A 21319-nucleotide genomic window follows, 5' to 3' on the forward strand; every position below is an offset into this window, starting at 1 on the left:
TGTGTGTGTTTCAACCTTGCTTCAAGTTTTCTTTTTAAGATGTTGATATTTACCACTGACTATGTATGTGTGTAGGAAGTTTCAGGAGAGATTCCTTCCTCCACTCTGAGGTCAGCTTACATGTAAGCATTAAGCAGGTAATTAAACCATCACACATTACATTCCACATTATTATGGAAAATGTTGGAAGTGAATTCTAAACCTCATCATGGAGCCAAACTGTACTGAACTAACTTCTTTGGGTTGTATTTGGGTTTGCCAGGTCATGGAGTTTATAGATGATAGGCCCCTAGAGAAACAGAAGCCGGAAAACCCTTCAGTGTGCCTTGGGAGTCTTCAGCAGGTCACTGTGGGTCTCTGCTTCAGTCCCTCAGCATTCAGGTGACAACCGATGTTGTTCTTTCAGGTCCCTGCGGATTCACTTCTGATTCTCCCTGCCTCAGTGGTTTTTGTCACCTTCTAGCTTCTGCTTACTCTTTTCTCTGGAGACTGGCTATTTTTGGTCCAATCATCCAGTGACTTCTCTGCATGTAACACGTTTGAAGTTCTGAAAAGAACGGCTCTAATCTGTCCAGTCAGTCACAGGCCTCTGCTAGGTACAGTTTTAATGCTAGGTCATTTTCAGGCTCTGGTCAAACAGTGGACTGAGTGCCAGGCTCCCAAATGCTCCCTGGAAACCACTGACCACAGCTACAAGGGTAACGAGACAGAGCGTGTCAACACAGGCACTCCCTCAGGGAGGATACTTAGGCCAGAAAAACATTGTGAGGTTTCCACTGGTAAGTGCTTTGTACTTCCCTCTAGAAAATTTGTAAAAGGTAACTCTCACTTTACCTATGAACTCTCTGCCTACTATTTTCATTTTAGTGAGACTGGTGTTTAGTTTTAGCTAAACTTTGGAGGCAATATTAGTATAGCAGGCTCTACTTAGGATCTTACTACAAGGTATTACAGTAGAGAGAGGTGCCTTTGTCATGTAGTTTGCAGATAATAATCAAGTAAGCAAACCGTTTCTTTTTTTTTTTTTTTAAATGCTTATCCAGGCTGCAGTCCAAGTGAGTCCACATTGTTAGTCGAAAATAAGTATTTCAGATAATTAGCAAGAGTGAAGCAGATATTTCTCAGAAGAGTAAGCTCAAAGCGATGCTTTGACAGACTAGGGTAAACAGACTCCCAAGAAAAATGATGTTGGACAATAGTCATGTTAGGGGTTCCTCTAAGCTTATAAAGGAAGCAATTACTAAAACGGCTCTGGTCCTCTAATAGTATGCGCCTTTTTCTTTTGTCACTCTTTTCTAAATGGTTTCCAGTCCTTTCTGTTGGCATTCTGTGGTTTTGCAAAGAATGTTACCAGAGATGACCTGTTTTTTTTAATGTGAATAGGGAAATTGCCCAGATACGATGAATTTGAACCAGGCTGTTCAAATCAGAGACAGACCAAAGAAAGCATTTTAGGTTTTTTTTTTCTTTCTCTTCAGAAGTTTTTGTTTCTCTTAAGAAAATGCTACGTGTATTTTATTTACTCCCCTTTCCTTCTTCAGACTATATTTGGCTTGCTTCATTTCACAATTTGGTTATAAGCCTAAATGTCATATACCTGTGTGATGCCAGCGCTTGAATTGTGTTGCTATCATAATGCGATGCACAAACAGGGGTGCTTTCTGTCTGAAACTTGGATAATATTTCTTTTATCAGGATGAAGATTTCTAGTTCAGTTTTAAAGTGCTTTCCACTTCCTACTTATCCCGCAACATATACACACATGCACGCGCGCACACACACACACACACACACACACACACACACACACACATACACTCTCTCTCTCTCCACACAACTTACCTTAAGGAATTGTTTAGGAAATGTAAGAAAATTATAAAGGGGAACTTGGCATCTCTGCTCGTCTTTTTGTTACACTATCTCACTGATGTAGAGAACTGAATTTTGCTGGTAATCTTCTCAAAAAGTGATCCGTTCCTGCTGCGATCACCTCAGTTTGGCTGGAATCACACATTTCTGTGACTACCAGCTTCTCTACGTGATAATGGCACTTTCTTTCTTCCAGAGGGTATTCTGTGATCACCACACAGCTACTGAGAGCAGAAACTAATGCAGGACAACTTCCTCTTAGCTCAGAGTCACTACCCCTCAGAAGGGGAAGGAGGAGGGTACACGGTGGTTGCCACTATTTTATGTGTCTCTCACATAGTCAAAGGATTAAAGTAGGGCAGTGAGATAGTGGAATGGTACAGAATCCTCTTGGCTTGAGACCCAGCCATCCTTATTTGAGGGTGGTGGGTGGGGTGGGGTGGCAAGTGTGTTAGAAAAAGCAGGGGAAGAAACAAGAGGGAAGGTCGGGCTTAACAGCAGACTTTACTGGGGTATCCGGAGAAGGGCTCTGAGCAAGCAGGTCAAAAAGCCACCTCCCTTATAGACTACGGGATACTTGCAGGTGGTGGGAATCATTGGAATTCTTTGGTTGCAGGGTGGTCTGCCTTGCCTCAGGGCTTGGACCACTTTAGGGCAATGACAATGGTGATAGGTGGTTCTGGTTCTGGAATGTGATAATTGGGAGGGGTGGTTGGGTCAGAGTTCAAAGATGGAGGCATTCTGGTTCTGACATTCCCAACTCTCATTGTGTAGAAAGCCATGGTGGGAATGTTACAGGAGTTGGTTCTGTTCATGGGGGTCACGGTGGATATGTGGCCCATTGGGATTGCAGCATATGCATAGATCCAGTCTTGTCCCAAGAGGTGACTCTGGGAAGTAAAAACATACTGGAAGGCAAATTAAAAACTGGCTCATGATGTTAGAAAAATAAAAAATAAAAAATTTCAGTTATGATAAGGGAGGCCTGGAAGGCAAGAGAATGAGTTTTACCTAGGAGGAAAGAGGAGAGGCCTGCATAGGTCTAATTTAATAGGAATTTGTCTATAAGAACTATAACCCAGAACAACAGAGGCCTCAGCTGGTCACAGAGATGTGAAGTCATACACAGGAAAAGATAATGAAGCTGGCTGCTTTAAATGGCTAGTATAGCCCCAAATTATTTTGGTTCTACACTGGTAACATTTACTTCTCCAAGTTGCTTAAGTCCATCATTGAAATTCTAAGTCACACAGGTATGGCTCAGGATTTGGTTCTCTTATTTGCCAAACATCATTTTGTGCACATGGCAGGCTGTTGTCCCCCATGGCTAAGAGGCTTTCTCTTAGAGTCTTATTCATGATGCCCAATCCGGCATGAAGACAGCTGCTTCAGGAGAGGGATACTAACCACAGCTATTAGGAAAGAAACTCCTAGATCATATTAAATCTTACCCATTATGACACAGTCACTATATATCTATATGAATTTTCTTATATATGACATGACATTTATAGGTGACATGAGCATTACATCCAAGGTTGAAAGTAACATAGGTGTTAGGTAAGGAAGCAAGGAACATTATCTGTAGAAGTAAGGAAAAAGAGTCAATTTGGGCTGGAGAGATGGCTTAGCAGGTAAGGTGTTTGCCTATAAAGCCAACAGACCCTGGTTTGATTCTCCAGGTCCCACATAAGCCAAATGCACCAAGTGGTGTATGTGTCTGGAGTTCATATGCAGTGGCTAGAGACCCTAGAATGCCCATTCTCTCTCTCCCTCTGTTAAATAAATAAATAAAATGACAAGAAAGGAAAGAAAGTTCATTAAAATTTATAAAAATAAGATTTGATTTAGGTAAGGTGGAGGTGGGAAGTATAAGAAATTAATTTAAATACTATTTGGAATAAAAAGTTTAGTTTTTAACTTATTCATTCCAGAAATCAAAAGGTCTTAGCTTTAGAAGAACTAATGAAAATATGCTAGGTTGAAAAATTTAAAGTTTGATTAATTTTGCTGATTTGTCACTATCAGTTGTTTATTTTACAGGCACAATAAAATTTTATATAATTAGGCTCTGTTTTTTTATTAGAATAAATTTATAGTAAACCATAAAAACTTTACCCAGTGGGAAAACACATGAGTAGAACATTTAAGAAACCTATTATTATAAACAGATGTTTTATCAAACAAAATAAAGGCCTTATCATATGGAAAACATAAACTTAGCATTTGGATATAATTTATCTCCTTTAACATAAAATTTTTTTTTGTAAACCATTTTGGGAAAATTAGTAAGAGTAGAGTAATATCTATGAAGTCTCTTGTTGTAGCAGAGTCAGGTACTGTATAAACATTTTAAGAGTAGAATTTTATTTAATAAAATTTGAATTTTGATCTTAGAACTTTAATAGTATTTAATAATATATTCAGTCAGAAATTTACTAGCCTTTTAATAATCTTTTAAGTTTAGGATCACACATTATATTGAACAAGCTATATTAAGGATCAGACCTCTGGTCAGAAGACAGTGGCTTTTTCTCTGTCAGATGTACAGCTGTCAAAGATTTTTTCCCATTCTGTAGGTTGCCTCTTTGCTCTATTCACAGTGTCCTTTGCTGTACAAAAACTTTGTAAATTACATGAGGTCCCACTGGTTGATTAGTGGTTTTATTTTCTGAACAACTGGGGTTATGTTCAGAAAGCCATTGCTTATGCCAGTATGTTGAAAGGTTTCCCCTACCTTTTTGTGTAGCAGTTTCAGAGTTTCAGGTCTGATATTAAGGTCTTTTATCCATTTGGACTTTATTCTTGTTCATAGAGAGAGATAAGGATCTATTTTCATTCTTCTACATATAGATATCCAGTTTTCTCTGCACCATTTGTTAAAGAGACTGTCTTTGCAAATGCATGTTTTTGGCATTTTGGTTGAAAATTAAATGGCTGTAACAGCCTGGATTTACATCTGGATCCTCTATTATGTTCCATTGATCTACAAGCCTGTCTTTGTGACAGTACTACGTTGTTTTTGTTACTATGGCTTTTTAACATAGCTTAAAGTCAGGTATGGTGATACCACCAGTCTTGTTTTTGGTGCTCAAAATTGTTTCGGATATTCAAGGGTTTTTGTGCTTCCAAATGGAATTTAGGATTTTTGTTTCTATTTCCATAAGTAATGCCATTGGAATTAAATATATATGTATAATTCATTTATTTATTTGAGAGAGACAGAGAGAGAGAGAGAATGGGCACACTAGGGCCTCTAGCCACAGCAAACAAACTCCAGACATATGTGCCACCTTGTTTATCTGGCTTATGTGGATCCTGGGGAATCCAACCTAGGTCTTTTGGCTTTGCCAGCAAATGCCTTAACCACTAAGCCATTTCTCCAGCCTACCATTGGAATTTTAATGGGGATTACATTAAATGCATAGATTACTTTTGGTGAGATTGACATTCTCACAATATCGGTTCTTCCAATCCAAGAACATGGGATGTCTTTAGCTACTGGTTTCTTTGTTTTTATTTTTTGTTTGTATCCTGCTACAAGTGTTTATCAGCTCTAATAGTTTGCTGGTAGTCTTTAGGGTTTTTTTATGTATAGAATCATATCATCTGCAAATAATGATAATTTGACCTCTTCCTTTCCAATTTGTTATATCTTAACTAATAGTTGCTTATAATTTGAATTGAAAATTGACACGTTCTTTTTCCTTCTTCCTTGAAAAGACTCCAACCTGATGGATTGGCCTATATGCCTTGGGACACAGCAATTTATGTGGCCACACAGTGGAGGCCCACACAGTGGAGAAGAGAGTTCTATCTGACCATGTGGTACCAAATGTTAGGAAAAAAGACTGTCATTGAGACATGAGTGAGAGTGGGGGCTTAAGGAGGTCTGTAAGAGCTGAGGCAGAGGAGGAGGGGTGAGGAAACGACTTCAGTGCTACAGGCTTCACTAAGGAAGAGAAGGGGTGAGGAGAGGGGTCTGAAGCCTCAGCCCCAGTGGTAGCAATGAGGCCAACTGGAAGTTATGCCCATTTTGGAGTCTTAGATAGAGACTGAGACTAACTTTGTCTGTGAGACAAAAGGGTGTCTAAAAGGCACATCTCCTATTATCCAGGCCATTTGGAGAGGTGGGGTTGTCTTTTGATCAGCACCTGCAGGTGTGAGTCTCCCTCAATGGGAAGATTAGCAAAATGAGGACCCCCAGGGGCTATGAAATGAAATCAAAGTTCTAGTTGTGCTCTAGGAAGTCAAGTTATTGAATGATGCCTCACCTAAAACTCCCTGGGCTGCAGCAACCAGATTTGGGTGTTCCAGAAATGGCCATTATTGATTCCTTCATGCCTGAGAGTAAGAGGAAAAAGGGAGAGAAGTGAGTTTTAATGGGGTGTAATGAGATCTGTGTTTCCAGGAGGATCTAGGCTGGAGAGCAGAACTGACAGGAAAGAGATCAAAGGCAGGAGAATGTCTGAATATGGGGCATTAGCCGTTCTAGTTGTTGAAGTTATCAAAATCTTTGAAAATTTGGAATTTGAAGATGCCATTTTCAGGCCTAGTGGGCATTCCTGTCCAATTTATATTGTGGCCAGACTCTATTACAAACAAACAGAAAGAAAGAAAGAAAGAAAGAAAGAAAGAAAGAAAGAAAGAAAGAAAGAAAGAAAGAAAGAAAGAAAGAAAGAAATGAGGCATTTGGACTTGACATCTCCTTTTTGGCCCAGGGTCTGGAACAGATTTGGGGCAGGAGGTCGCAAACCTCTACCCAGTAGAGGAATGTCTGGGAAGGGATGGCTCTAAGCTCTAGAAATGAATCAGGAAGAGAGCAATGGGGTCCAAGATCCCACTTGGAGGGACTTGGTCCCAGTCAACTGATTATGGAGCTGGTATTGCCTCTAAGAAAAGCCCCAGCAAAAGTCAAGGGAGACCTAAAACAACCCAACATGGCTCAGGGAAATTTGCGGAACAGGGGATGGAAAGAATGTTAGAGCCATTACGCACAGAGATATTGTCTCTTCCCTAGAACTGATTACTACCCCCAAAATGCATGACCCACAATCCCCATGGACCCCTGCTGGAGGGGGCAAGGATGAGGGTAAGGATGGTACCAACATGTGCTGTTTACACACTGAGGATGTAACTAATAAAAAACTAATAACTGATTTTAAAAAAGTTAAGGGAGAAAAAAAGGATGGAGGGGTGGTTCCTAGGAAAGTAGACAGTTTGGGGGCACCTCCATCTATGGTTTTACAATGAAGGACCAAAATAAATGGCTTTCTGGCCTGAGGCCCTTAGGGCTGCTTCTGAGCACAAGACAAGACAAGGGAGATGAGTTTGTCTCTCCTGGGTATCTTAAAGCGACAGGGGCTGATTAACCGGTTCCTTGGGCTAAAGATAAGCTGGCGATGGATAATCCAGTGGGTAGAGTGAATGTCCTCTCTATGGCTGGCGCTGGAAGCAGGGAGTAGAAGCCTTTAAGCAGGCAAATTATTCCTCTGGGCTATGGGAGACTCCATCCACTTGGGAATTTTCAGAGCCCATGAACAGTCATTTCAGCCTTGGCCTCGCAGTCCTGCCCAGGGGAGTTGCAATTCTTACAGAGGACCCAGGGTGGAGATTAAGGATACCCCAGGATCCAGGAGGTAGCCCAGTATGAGCTGCCCATTGCTCCCTGGGTTGCAAGTAAGCCCCTACCCTGAGCACCTGCCCAAGTTTTAGCACCATTTTTTAGAAAAAGTAAAAACAACAACAACAACAAAAAAAAAAAAAACAGGGAAAGAAGAAATGAGAGGGAAGGTCTGGCTCAACAGCAGACTTTATTTGGGCTATCCTGAGCAGGGCTCTGACCAGATGGTTTAAGCAGCCACCTCCCTTGCAGACTGTGTGATGCATGGAGGGCGGTGGGAGTCATTAATTTGTAGTTGCAGGATGGTCTGCTCTGCCTCAGGGCCTGGGCCACTTCAAGGAAGTGATAATCAGACAGGTGGGCTAGGCCATTCCAGGAAAATGGTGGACTGTGGTAATTGGGAGGGGTGGTTGGATCACAGTTCCAAGTTCTGACAAAGTGTAAAGTCCATTTGTTAATAGATAGATTCTGGACAGACATGGAGAACACAGTCTCACCACACACTGGGTGGAAAGTGAGGCGCAGCCCAAAGAGAGCAGGTCTCAGTGTGGTATCCCACAGGAAGCCCGGGGATGAAGCGCGTTCACGGCCCCTTCTCGACACTGGACCCTTAAGTTCTTCCACTGAAAAAAAATAATGCTGATCAGATCAAGCCTAAATGAAAAATCTTTCTTTTGTCATTGCAAGTTTTCAAATGCTAACTCACAACCTAATGTAGAAATTATTGAATCGCTCTCCTTTACTCCACGTTTTCTAACATACACAAAAATAAGTGGGAGCCCGTGGTAAATAGGAATTGAATTCCACAGAAGTCACAGCCCAGCATTATACAGCATTCCAGAGAAGGCTGGCATCAGAGTTAGCTGAATGTCAGGCCATTTTCCTTCTTGATATTTTTGAGCAGACAAGAAAGGAGTAGAAATAAATTTTTAAAAAGGAGTAATTTTTTGTGGTCATAAAAATTTCAAGGTTAAAAAAATTATTAACAGTAAAACCAACTCATAAAATATTTTGAGAATTTTTACTATTTGGGCCTAAAAATATGACAGACAGGTTGTTTATTAAAAAGAAGAACCTTTTAAAAATGTATAACCACTTGAGTCTGGTTCTCCTCACTACATAAGAAATGTGGTGCCTTATATGACTCCTTCCCCTCCCCACCGACACACACACTTGATCTCTCTGCTTTATGCCTCAGACAGGGGTAGAAGAGGGAAAAACAAGAAATTTTCTCGTGTAAAAAGCATGTAGTTACAGCCACAAGGACTATTTTTTTTTTAATTTTTTACTTATTTGGGGGAGAGAGAGAAAAAGAATACCAGGGCTGCAAATGAACTCCAGACACATCTGCCACTTTGGGCATTTGGCTTTACAGGGGTACTGGAGTGCTAAATGCATGCTGGTAGGTTTTTGCAAGCAAGCACTTTTAATTACTGAGCCAGCTCCCCAGCCCAGAACTGTGGATTTTGCGGAACTCAGAATCAGCAAATCCAGAAATCACATAAGATGCTCAGGGTAGAGTTCAAATATAAAAGAAAGGCACCTGAGGGGAAATTATCCTTAAACTGGGGTAATATTATTTCCCCTTTAGTCACAGAGAAGTAGCTGTTAAGGATTGTCAGTGAGCGTTCCAACTCCCTAAACCAGCCCAGGGTGCTACTTCTCTCTGAGGACTGTCTGCCTTGTCTTTCTGTGTGGGATCAGGTCTTGCTGGAAGTCAGATTTCATCCAGGCATTTCTTTGACACTGTTCCAGGAAAGACCTTTGGAGTTTTCCATCTCAGCTTGTGAAAACTAGGTTGCCCTCACTTTGCATTGGAGATTCGTAACTTGATTATTTTTATCTCTCTCTCTCTCTCTCTCTCTCTGTGTGTGTGTGTGTGTGTGTGATCTATATGCTCAGTGACTGAACCTGGAGCTGCCATTTTCAGCCAGGCTAGCTAACCAGCAGGCCTCAGCAATTCTCCTGTCTCCTCCTTGACTCACCACCGGGGTTACAGGCTTACTTAGCCATGCCTGGCATTTTTTTTTTTTTTTTTTTTGAGTGCATCCTCACGCACTGAACTGCCAGGTGCCAGTTTTTGTTTTATTGTTTAACATCTCTGGATCAAACTCTTGAGAAAATGATATAAAGCTGTAAGGAAGGCAACATTTCACCTCTACCACCTTAGATTTTTCTGTTTGTTGCCTGCTTTTTGTACATTGGGCCTAAGGATTAAATTGCTACAATTAGAAAATCATATAAATTTACTTAATCCAAGTGTATAGTAGGTGAGCCTTCAGAGAGTAATGGGAACCCAAAGAATTGAACACTTACATACAAACTGGACAAATAATAATATGCTTTAAAAAAGTAAATTATGCAAGGAGGCTGGGAGGTATGAATTACCTTAATAAAGTCTATATACTGTTCTCAGCCTCAATTTCCCATTCTACATGAAAAGAATACTGTTTTTCCTTCTACCATGGAGACAGCATCTTTCACATGACAATCCTATTTACTGTTTTAAGAAAGCACATGAGGGCTAGAGAGATGGCTTAGTGGTTGAGGCACTTGCCTGCAAAACCTGAGGACTCAGGTTCGATTCCCCAGTATCCACATAAGCACATGGTGGTTCATGTGTGTGGAGTTGTTTGCAGTAGCTAGAGGCCCTCATGTGCCCACCCGTCACTCACTGCATCTTTCTCTCTCTCTCTCTCTCTCAAATAAATAAATGAAAATAAAATATATAAAAAAGAAAAGAAAGCGCATGAAAGTCACTCTGACTCTTGTCTTTGCTGCTTTACAATGTGCCAGCCAGAGTGACCCACTTTGGCATAGCACATACCTAACTTCTTCAAAGCAAGCCTATGTATGCATTTGGGTGGAAGACAGTACTAGCTCTGGAAGCTTTTCATTGTCGTAGTTTTGTTGTTGTTTTTAATAATGAAATTCCTTATCAGGAGATATAAACAAGGGAGCAAATATTCTGGGAAACAAAACCCTAAAGATCTTTCTGGGCCAATGATTAAGAGACACATCAGGAAGTCCAATCCCATTCTGGGTATCCTGGCTTGAAGTGATTTATAGGTGATGTCAGAAATAAAATGTTGTCCAGACTTGCCCTGACCTCTCAATGACCCTTCAGGGAAGTAGTCATCGATCTCAGCTGCTTTATCCAATCCCCGGAGTGTCCCCAAAAGTACTGATGCCCAAGGCTTACTTCTGGACAATTAAATCATGGTCTCTGGGGCAAGACAAAGGCATTAGAATTTCTTACACGCTATCCGGGAGTTCCATGTAGCTCTGGAGTGATTGTTGTAGAAGTGAGGGGGAGGATAAGGGACTCCACACCTCCAGACCTCACATCAAAATTCTTCCATTGTTACCCTCACACTTTATTTCCAAGAAGCACTTCAAATAGAATAAAATGCACTGAAATAAAAAGGGAAGACATTCCAGTGATACACACAACAGTTGAAGATGGGTGGGAACAAAGTTCCATTCACCTGGGGTTAAGTCAACGGCTTATCTCTTGGGAAAGGGGAAGGAATAATGAATGTTTTACATACATTCTGTCTAAAGAAGATGGAAAATGATCAAGCATCAATTGATAAGACACATTTTTAGCCATCCTTCACGTGTAGGATCAGTGAAACCCAATCAGTCAGCCTGGCATTGAAGGAAGGCTACTTCTGTGAAACTGATTACTGTCCCTTATGTTTTCTTCCATGATGAAAATTCCAGCAAAACCTCTGGGAGAAATAATCTTGTTCTGTTAGAATAATCAGCCCTCTTTTTATTTGCAGAAACACACCCCTCTATGTTAAAATGAAGGAATAAAATACATTTGCAATGCAACCCATCAGCATTTTCTATGTTATATATTATCCCAAGGAATACATTTTGAGGTTTTGTTCTTCAGCAAAGTCCTTCAGTATCTTATTTTACTTTGTCCTAGTCCTTGAAACCATGTAGCGGAAATGATTGGGCAAATTAGCTCATTGCTCCATTTTAATCTGTTTTCATTACAGTTTACATTATCTTGCAATTTGTAATGGTTTCTGATAGGAGTATACCTACAGGGTTAGGCGATCTGAAATTCTAAAAAGAGACCTTGCCTGACAGACATGAAAATGGGCTCTGAAGTACAGTAAAACTGTGGAGTATTCTAAATCTTTTATGAATGTCCCACCACTATAAATTGTTTCCTTATCAATTACCATTCTTTTGGATGTTAGTAGACGCCTAACCTGAGTGCAGGGATCCCAAGTATCATGACACCCAAGGTGGATACACTGTTTTGGATGTGAATGATTGCTGTGCCCCAGACAGAGGTTAAGCCCATTAGATATAGACACCTCATCCCAGGAGAAGACCACAAAACCAATGCACTGAAAATTCATGCACTCCTGGCTGTAAGATTCACAATGAAAGAATTGTCTAGAACTTTGAGATACACTAACTCAATATTACCATCTTACAAATGAGAAATCATACTTTTAAAGGTTAACACAACATTCAAGAAGAACAGCAACATTTGTGTGATGGAAGCTAGGAGCCAAGCAAATTTGGGTCTATATTTAGATTATGTAACCTAAAAGTGGCTAAATCATGTTAACCTTTAATGCGTTGTATAAAAATGGAAACAGAAATACTTCCTTCCAATATGCTTGTTTTAAGATTTAGGTAAAACAAGGAACAACACTATGAGATTAACTTAGTTTTTAAAATTAAATTAATGAAATTCCAACAGCAACAAAACAGGTTTTGGTATAATCTATCTTTGGTGAACCAGCGAGTTTATTGGGGTTACTTACAGTGCAGCATGAGGGGTGGCTTACAGGAGCAACGGATGAGCAAAGGCAGCCGTACACCATCAGACGTCTGTCCCATCCTGGTTGATGACCTTCCCGTAGTCACTTAGATGGAGCTCGGATGTTGGGATTACATCCACAGATGCGCTTTCCTCAGCCTCAGGGCAAGAGGTTACTTATAGAGCATGGAGACCCCAAAGAAGCCACACCATGGAGAAGTCCCATCCCATCCTAGATGATACCCTCCCCATCACTGCTTAACTTAAAGGCAGCTGCATCACTGAAAAGCCCACCACAGCATAGGTGAGGAGGACTCATGCTAGCTTCCCCTGCGGAGCACACTACCCAACCTGCAGGCAGCCCCGCTGGTCACAGTCAGGAGCACATTGCAGCCTTTCTCCCCAGGCGGTGTTTTCCCTTTGTATAGTCTCAGGCAGAGTCCTGCAACCTTATCCCAAACTTGTTGGTTTCCGGAGTCTCAGGAACTTTCTGCCTCCCCCAGGAAGGAATGTTTCCTGTAACCTTGAGGAATGGTCATGTGACCTTTTAAGTTCCAGGTCTCTCAGATTGACTTCCTGCATCTTCAGAGGCTCCTTCTTTTCTTCAGGAGAAAATACTCCAATTCAGAGGAATGTGCTACACTACACTGGGTTTTTTGGAAGACATTTCAGGTCAAAACTATACTTGTAAAACAGGATGTTCTAAATCTAGACTTACCTGGTTGCTTCTTTGTAGTATTGGTTATGGTACTTTGTCTTGCTCGCGTTTCCTATAAGCCAGTAGCTATCCCTGAGTACTTGATTAGCTTCAGTCTGATTTGCTTAGAAAACAGTACTTCACAAGTGGTACTGTGTAACCTACTCTTCCCTTGATCACAAGACATCTCATATGTGGTTGCCATCTTTAGGGATGCTACTTCTGATAAATGGCTTCATATCATATAAAGTCTGACTCCCACAATTTAGCACTAAAAAGCTCTATAAACAAAAGGCTCAGTAGAAAGGCATACAATAAAACTGATATGCATAAAATAACAGAGTTCATATACTCAAGAAACAGTTACAAGATACAATGGAAAAAGAAACCATTGACAATAGCAACAAAAATAATACCACAAATAAATATTATAAGAAACTTGCAAAGCTAGTGAGATAAGGTTTAAAGTATTCCCAGAGGAGTCTGAAAGTATGGCTCAGCAGTTAAAGGTGTTAGCTTTAAAGCCTGCCAGCCTGGGTTCAGTACTAAAGTACTATGTAAGGTCAGATGCACAAAATGGAACATGCGTCTGGAGTTTGTTTGCATTGGCAAGAGGCCCTGGCAGGTGCCCATTCTTTCTCTCTCTCTCTCTCTCTCTCTTCTCCTCCCAAGTAAATGAATAAATATTTTTAAATAAATGTTTTTAAAAATATCACTAAAGTCTCCTAAAAACTCGAACAAATAAGAAAAAAACCTCTCCTCCCTCACCACTAGTTTTTAAACGTTGATTAACCTAACAAAGATGTCTGGTTTCTGATTTAGTAAATCTGGGGCAGAGTCCAAAATTCTCCATTTCTTCTAGCTTGCCTTTCCCAGAATGGCCTGCTCCATGCTTCAGAGCTAGCATTCTCAAAATGTAGTCACTGGACCATGATATCAGTGTTACCTGAAAACTTGCTAGAAGTACAGATTTTCTTGTTTCTCTCCAGACCTGTTGAATCAAGGACAATGAAGGTGGAATTCAGCAATTTACACTTCGTTCAACTCTCCAAAATATTTTAACAAGTGAACCACTGCCCCAGGGCTTCCCTGAAGTTGCACAGGAATCAACTGAGATTTGGTTAAAGTGGAGACTTGATTCAGCAGGTCTGGAATGAAGTCTCTCTGTGCATTTCTAAAGAGCTCCAGCATAAGGCTAAAGCTGAATGCATGCTGAGAAGCAAGACTTGAAGACCAATTTATTTCCAGCTTACTCAAAACCAATTTCTTCTGTAACATTCCACTCTTCTATTTTTGTCCCAGGTAATAATGATAGCTTCATGTGTTACTCTTCCCAATTACATGTCTGCTTCAAAATATTTATTTAACTGAGAAAGAGAAAGAAAGAGGCGGGGGGGGGGGGGAGGGGGGGATTGGCATGCCAGGGCCTCTAGCCACTACAAATGAACTCCAGACACATGAGCTACCTTGTGCATCTGGCTTTACTTGAGTACTAGGAAATCAAGCCTGGGTCCTTTGGCTTTGCTGGCAAGTGCCTTCACTGCCAAGCCATCTCTCCAGCCCTAAATGTCTACTTTAAATGGAATTAAACCCACAGCACTGTTCTTCTCTAACAAAATTTAGCCAAAAAAAATTAACAATGCATCCCAGGTTTTGGTGTAGCTATTCTGGAAAGGCATTGAGTCAGCATGTATTAAATTGTGCTATACAGTATATACTGCCAGTCGGAACCAAAAGAAAACATTAGTGAAAGAATATGCACATGGAGAATCTTCGTATAAGTCTATGTATAACTACAATTTGCCTCTTATTTTCCTCTGCTGATAAATTCTCAATTTTTGTATGTGTTCACATTGTTAAACTTTAGATGGTCCCCATATTCAGTGGCTTAACATAGTTAACTATTTACTTACACTCATAATTCTCCTGGGTCAGGGATTTGAACAGGTCATGGTGGGAATGTTCTACAAAGCCTGTGTCCTCAGCTGGGCATGGCTGGGAATGTCCAGGAATGGCTACAGTGGTTTGATGAGGGTCTCAGGCCCAGATCTTTTTGTTCCAGCTACTTGCTTCTGCTACATGTCCTGCATAATAGGGCTACACTTTCAAAATGGCCTCTGGACTCATGTGCTTGCCACCTGAGCTAGAATTACTGGAGCAAACTGTGGTCGTTAGGATCCTGCTCCTCTTCTCTGTCTTTCTCTGCAGTTGGCTAGCTTAAGCATCTTGACAGATAGATGGTCTTAGGGTGATTGGACGTGTACACAGTGGCTGGTTTTAGCAGATTGTTGAGCATTGCAAGAGGTCAAGGAATAGGTTGCACAATTCCAAGGTCCGGATTCAAGTCAGAAAAATGTTATCAGTGGGTCAGGTGCTGAGATTTTCAAAGCCCCACATGGAGGTGGAATGGAAGCAATATTGAGAACTGTTGGCAAGTTTGGAAGCTTTAGCCTGTCCTGCTGATCACAGAAGCTTCTGATCCAGGGGGTCACACTGAGCTCTTAATGCTTCTTGATGATTTTGAGACATGGAAGGAAACACATCTAAATACTACTCACAAAAAGAAACTAAATCGTCTCTGGTTTATACAACAGAGAGGCAAAATTGGAAAATTAATAAAGTTATTTTAAGGAAGTCAGAAACACCAATATCTAAGTAGAATAATACTGTCATACTGTAGTTTGGATCTGAGACATCTCTCTAAGATCCATTAAAGACTTGGCTTCTAGCCTCCCCCTAATAACTGACTGCTGTTCTCACAGCACATAACCCACAACCCGTGGGGAATCCCAGCAACCCCACTGAGAAGGGCCCCTGCAGAATGGGGGCAGGGAGGAGGGGTAAGATGGTAGTAACACGTGATATATCCATACAAATTATGTTCTTAATATCAAAAAAGAATATTAATTTTTTAAAAAACAATAAAAAGCTTACGCTGGCTTAGCAGTTAAGGCACTTGCTGGCAAAGCCAAAGGACTGGGGTTTGATTCCCCAGTATCCACGTAAAGCCAGATATACAAGGTGGCATATGTGTCTGGAGTTAGTTTGCAGTGGCTAGAGGCCCTGGCATGCCCATTCTCTCTCTCTGCCTCTTTATCTCTCAAATAAATAAATCAATAAAATATTTAAAAAGTAAAAACCTAAGTAGACAAGTAAGTTTTGACAACTGTAGTCACATTGTCACCACTTCAAACCATACACAGACTATTTCCATTACCCATCAGTCCCCTGTCCTATCTCCTGGTGGCCACTCTCTGAGGTTTATTACCTGTTGTTTTCTTTCTGATGTTCATTGCCTGTTACTTTCTTTCTGGGATTTTATGTAGACGATGTCCAGTAATGAGTGTCTTATTATGTCTGGCTTTTTCCAGTCAGTATAATAACTTGAAATCCAGGCACACTGATACGTTTATAGTAGCTCTGTTTTAATTGCTGAGTAATATTCTGCTATCCATTCTGTTGCTGGACATTTGGATTGGTACTAGTTTTTGTCCTTGAATAAGTTACAATGAACATTACAAAAAAAGACTCAGCCTCTAGTTTGGCACTACTGGGAGGTGGTGGTGAGAGGTGGAGCATCGGGGGAGGTCTTTAGGTCATTCAGGGGGCATGCCCTAAAAGGGAACCGCAGGGCCTTTCTCTTCATGTCTCTGGCTTCCTGCCATGAAGTAAGTGGCTGTGTTCTGGCACGTGCTTCCACCATCGTCTGCTGCCTTGCCTTAGACCCCAAGCAACGGGACCAGTCTATCACAGACTGAAATCTCCAAACTTGTGAGCCAAGACTATGAAAGTTGATTTAACATTTATTTAATGTGTTATCGTGACAGAAAGCTAACAAAAGTTTGTTGAAATACCTGAAATGCACCATGTGAGAAGAGGTAGAAGTTTCATGTTTCCTGATGACTTCTGGATTTTTAGTTTTTGTAGTAAATTACAGGATCAGCAGCCTTTGAAATATGGCACCATGTTTGAAATCAATACCGTCACCATTTTCCTATTAGATGCATACAGTTAACTGAAGCTTCAAATATTATAAGTGGAAAATCATGTATGTTTTAAAAACACTTTTAGGGGGCTGGAGACATGGGTTAGTGGTCAAGCACTTTCTTGTGAAGCCTAAGGATCCCAGTTCGAGGCTTGATTCCCCAGGACCCATGAAAACCAGATGTACAAGGTGGTACATGCATCTGGAGTTCATTTGCAGTAGCTGGAGGCCCTGGCTAGCCCATTCTCTCTCTCTCTCTCTCTCTTCTCTCCCTCTTTCTCTGTCTTGTTAGTCACTCTCAAATAAATAAATAAAATAAACAAAACATTAAAAAATTTTGAAGTTGGGCTGGAGAGATGGCTTAGCGGTTAAGTGCTTGCCTGTGAAGCCTAAGGACCCCAGTTCGAGGCTCAGTTCCCCAGGTCCCACGTTAGCCAGATGCACAAGGGGGTGCACGCATCTGGAGTTCGTTTGCAGAGGCTGGAAGCCCTGGCGTGCCCATTCTCTCTCTCTTCCTCTATCTGTCTTTCTCTCTGTGTCTGTTGCTCTCAATAAAATAAATAAAAATTTAAAAAAATTTGAAGTTATATATTTTGCAATATATGCAAAATAAAGATATAATATGTAGAATTATTTAATGATTTATCTACCAGGCTTTATTTTCATAATCTTTGCTAAATACCTTCTTTCCATTTCTAACTGAGTTTAATAAACTGAATATGTCATAAAACTACTAAATTTATTAATTAATCTGAACAAAAAAGCACATTTAATAATGGGATATGCACCAGGCATGGTGGCGCATGCCTTTAATCCCACATCAGGAGGCAGAGGTAGGAGGGTCGCTGTGAGTTCAAGGCCACCCTGAGATGACAGAGTGAATTCCAGGTCAGCCTGGACTAGTGTGAGACCCTACCTCGAAAAACCAAAACTAATAATAATAATAATGGGATATGTGACAAAATAGTTATTAAATGTCATTGAACTCTTCTTTTTTTAACTTTAAAATATTTTATTTTTATTTATTTGGTTTTTTTGACAGAGAAAGAGGGAGAGAAAGAGAGAGAATGAGAATGGGTGTGCTAGGGCATCTAGCCACTGCAAACAAACTCCAGAGGTGTGTGCCCCCTTGTGTATCTGGCTAAGGTGGGTTCTGGGGAATCGAACCTAGGTCCTTTGGCTTTGCAGGCAAACGCCTTAATGGCTAAACCATCCTTCCAGCCCTCACTGAACTCTTCTTATATACATCCTTCATATGATATATTAGCTACCTTTCATGTTGCTGTGATCAAATACCTGATAAGAAACAGCTTAAGAATGGAAAGGTTTATTTCTGCTTACTGTTTGAGGTTATGGTCAACGTGGTAAGGAAAGTGTGATAGCTGGTGCATGAAGCAGAGCTGATCACATTGTGTCCATGATCCGGAAGCATAGAATGATGGATGACACTGCACAGGTTACTTTCTCATTTTTTCCTCAGTTTTTTCATTTTTAAAAAAATTTTAGGTAGAGAAAGAGAGAGAGAGAATTGTCACACCAGGGCCTCAGCCACTGAACTTGAACCCTAGACACTTGAGCCACCTAGTGGACATGTATGACCTTGTGCTTGCCTCACCTTTGTGCATCTGGCTAATGTTGGATCTGGAGAAGTGAACATAAGTCCTTAGGCTTCTCAGGCATGCGCCTTGACCGTTAAGCCATCTCGCCAGCTCTACTTTCTCATTTTTATTCAGATCAGGACCCAAGCTCACAGGACCATGCTACCCACAGTTAGAGTGGGTCTTCCAAACATAATTAACCTAATCTAGAAAAACTGTCACAGACATTCCCAGAGATTTTTTTTTCCCCATGATGTTTCTAGAGTCTGTCAAGTTGGCAACCAGACATTAACCATCACATATGGGAAGGCTTCAAATTCTTTCAAAGAACATTCTATTTCTTTTACTTTTTATGTAACAGATAAGTAGTAGGAGGAGATGACAACCTGCTCACATTTGTCGTTCTTTGGCTTCAGGGAAATTAGAAGTTTGAAAAAGAAGTCAACTGGTCTTGAGTGAAACCGGGGGTGTTTTCTACATACTTCGCTCCTGGATCTAAAACTAACCTGTCATTGCAGACATTCCTTGTAATCTTCTGGCACCTTCTCCAGATGTCTAACTTCAGGATTGCTGATCCTATAGTTGCTGTTTTGAAATCTTTTCTAGAAGGTTCCTTTTGGACCACTGGCCACTTGTCATCTAGAGTTATCTGTGGAATGTCCTCTCCTGACCTGGACAATTCACAGCTACATCTGAAACCCCAAAGTTCCCCTTAGGGTAGTGCAAAACTAACTGATGGCCCAGAATTTCCTGTGGCATTGATAGGGCTGAGAATTCACCTGAAACTTCACTCTTTTTTGTTTCTATCCTGCGACCAGGTTTTTCCTGAGCCCATTCCTTGCAGATAATCTCTTGCACACAGCTCCCTGTAGTAGATGTTATTTCTAGGGATCCCAACCTGAAACAACAAACTGCCCACGCATCACAAGTTTCCTCCTCCCAAACCAGCTGGTCTTTCCACTTACCTGCTCTCTCTGAACACCAACAAACAGATGGCAATTTGCTCATATCTACACCAAGTTTCTCCAAGACTGTTCATAGGATATATACGGTTTCTTGAACTTGATTTCCTCCAGAGTAAAATGCTGTTCCCCAGGATCAGGACCAGGAGTTGGGAAGAGGATCTGACTTACCGAGGGGTGACTTGTTATGGAGCAGGTGGATGAGCTCCTCTGCTGTTTGTTTGGCTAAATTGTCTCTTTATTCTGAAACCAGTGTTTTTCATCTCTAATTCCTATTCTCTCTCTCCTCCCTTCCACCCCCAATAGTGGAGTACCTCTGAAATCTGAAATACAATGTTTGGTCCCTTCTGTACCTACACTCCACACCAAATACTCCTGGCTTCCAAAGGTGTGGGTTTTTTTTTTCCTCTCACATTGTCAAATTTCTCCCACATTGTGGAATTCATTTCTGACATTAGCCAAATGAAGTTCAGATCCCTAGCAAGTTAGGAGCTCATTCCCATAATTTTTTCCCCCTCGACTTTAGATGTAGACTCCCAGGCTATCTATAAATTTTGTCTGATGTGGATACAAATGAGAGCTTCTCATGTTCCTTCTTCACATGTTTATTTACTATGATGACCCACAGAACTCACTTATCATCACCTGCTTATTTACTTCTTAAAAATATATAGCACAGCTGGGCATGGTGGCACACGCCTTTAATCCCAGCACTCAGGAGGCAGAGGTAGGAGGATCACCATGAGCCCAAGGCCACCCTGAGACTCCATAGTGAATTCCAGGTCAGCCTGAGCTAGAGTGAGACCCTACTTCAAAATACCACCACCACCACAACATATATATATACATGGCACAAGAACCACCTGGTAGAAGCATTGAGCAAAGTGGAAGGCTGGAGGGTCGCAGAGCTCCCATCCCCTCCCAGAGCATGTAGCAACCCAGGTGTTCTCAGAACCTTCTTTTACTCTGTAGCATAATTAATTAAATCGTGGGCCATCAGTGATGAACTCAACCTTCAATCCATCTCTACTTCTGGAAACAAGAAGATAGCACTTCAAGCTGGCAACCAGCCCTATCCTTAGCTACATAGGAGCCACCTTCTTAGTATACACACACGCACACACACACACATGCACACGCACGTACACACATCATGGAAATTCTGAGGGTTTTCATAGGAGCCACCTTCTTAGTATCATACACACACGCACACACACACACACGCACGCACACACACACATCATGGAAATTCTGAGGGTTTTAGAAGCTTTGTGCCAGAAATGCGTATGAAGACAAAACATGTATTTCTACTTATAAATCAGAATAGCTATGGAATCATGTTTATAAGATATATAAGTCTATGGCATTTGGCTATAGCAGCTCACACTAAGGCATACCCACAACTTAATAGTCATTCTGCCCACAAAACTAGAAGGCGCCCATGAAAGTGCTTTAAATTTTGAAAGTAGAAAGAAATCAATGGATTATTTGAGAAAATGTTTAATATATAGCATTAATATCTTTGTATGTCAATGCAGTCTTGTATGTGTGTGTTATGTAATTAATGTTTTGAATGTATAAATTTGTCTGTAAAGCCAAAAGTGGTCTGGCCCACAGAAGTCATGATGCAGACCTGCTTTCAAGGGCATACTTCCTGTTTACAGGGAAAACATGTACAAAATAGAGAAGTCTGAACTGTAGATCCTATTCTTTCAGTTGGTTATTTTTAAGAACTTAGTACTTCGGTTTCCGAGGGAGTGAATGCTTAATGATAGGATTTCATCCATCTT

The 21319-nt window shown here is 40.9% G+C and overlaps 2 protein-coding genes across 2 annotated transcripts in view; one reads left to right on the top strand and one right to left on the bottom strand.

Annotated features, from left to right (window-relative positions):
- The window catches only part of Calhm4 (calcium homeostasis modulator family member 4), a 41919-nt gene extending 29244 nt beyond the window's left edge, over nucleotides 1-12675 (bottom strand). The window contains exon 1 of the mRNA XM_045154700.1: nucleotides 12292-12675. The gene's annotated coding sequence lies outside the window, so the exon portion shown is untranslated. The remainder of the gene's footprint in view (nucleotides 1-12291) is intronic.
- Nucleotides 1-21319, top strand: part of Trappc3l (trafficking protein particle complex subunit 3L) — a 56157-nt gene that overhangs the window by 19503 nt on the left and 15335 nt on the right. The gene's annotated exons all lie outside the window — the stretch shown is intronic.

This window comes from Jaculus jaculus, chromosome 7 (assembly GCF_020740685.1).
Source record: "Jaculus jaculus isolate mJacJac1 chromosome 7, mJacJac1.mat.Y.cur, whole genome shotgun sequence".
NCBI lineage: Eukaryota > Metazoa > Chordata > Mammalia > Rodentia > Dipodidae > Jaculus > Jaculus jaculus.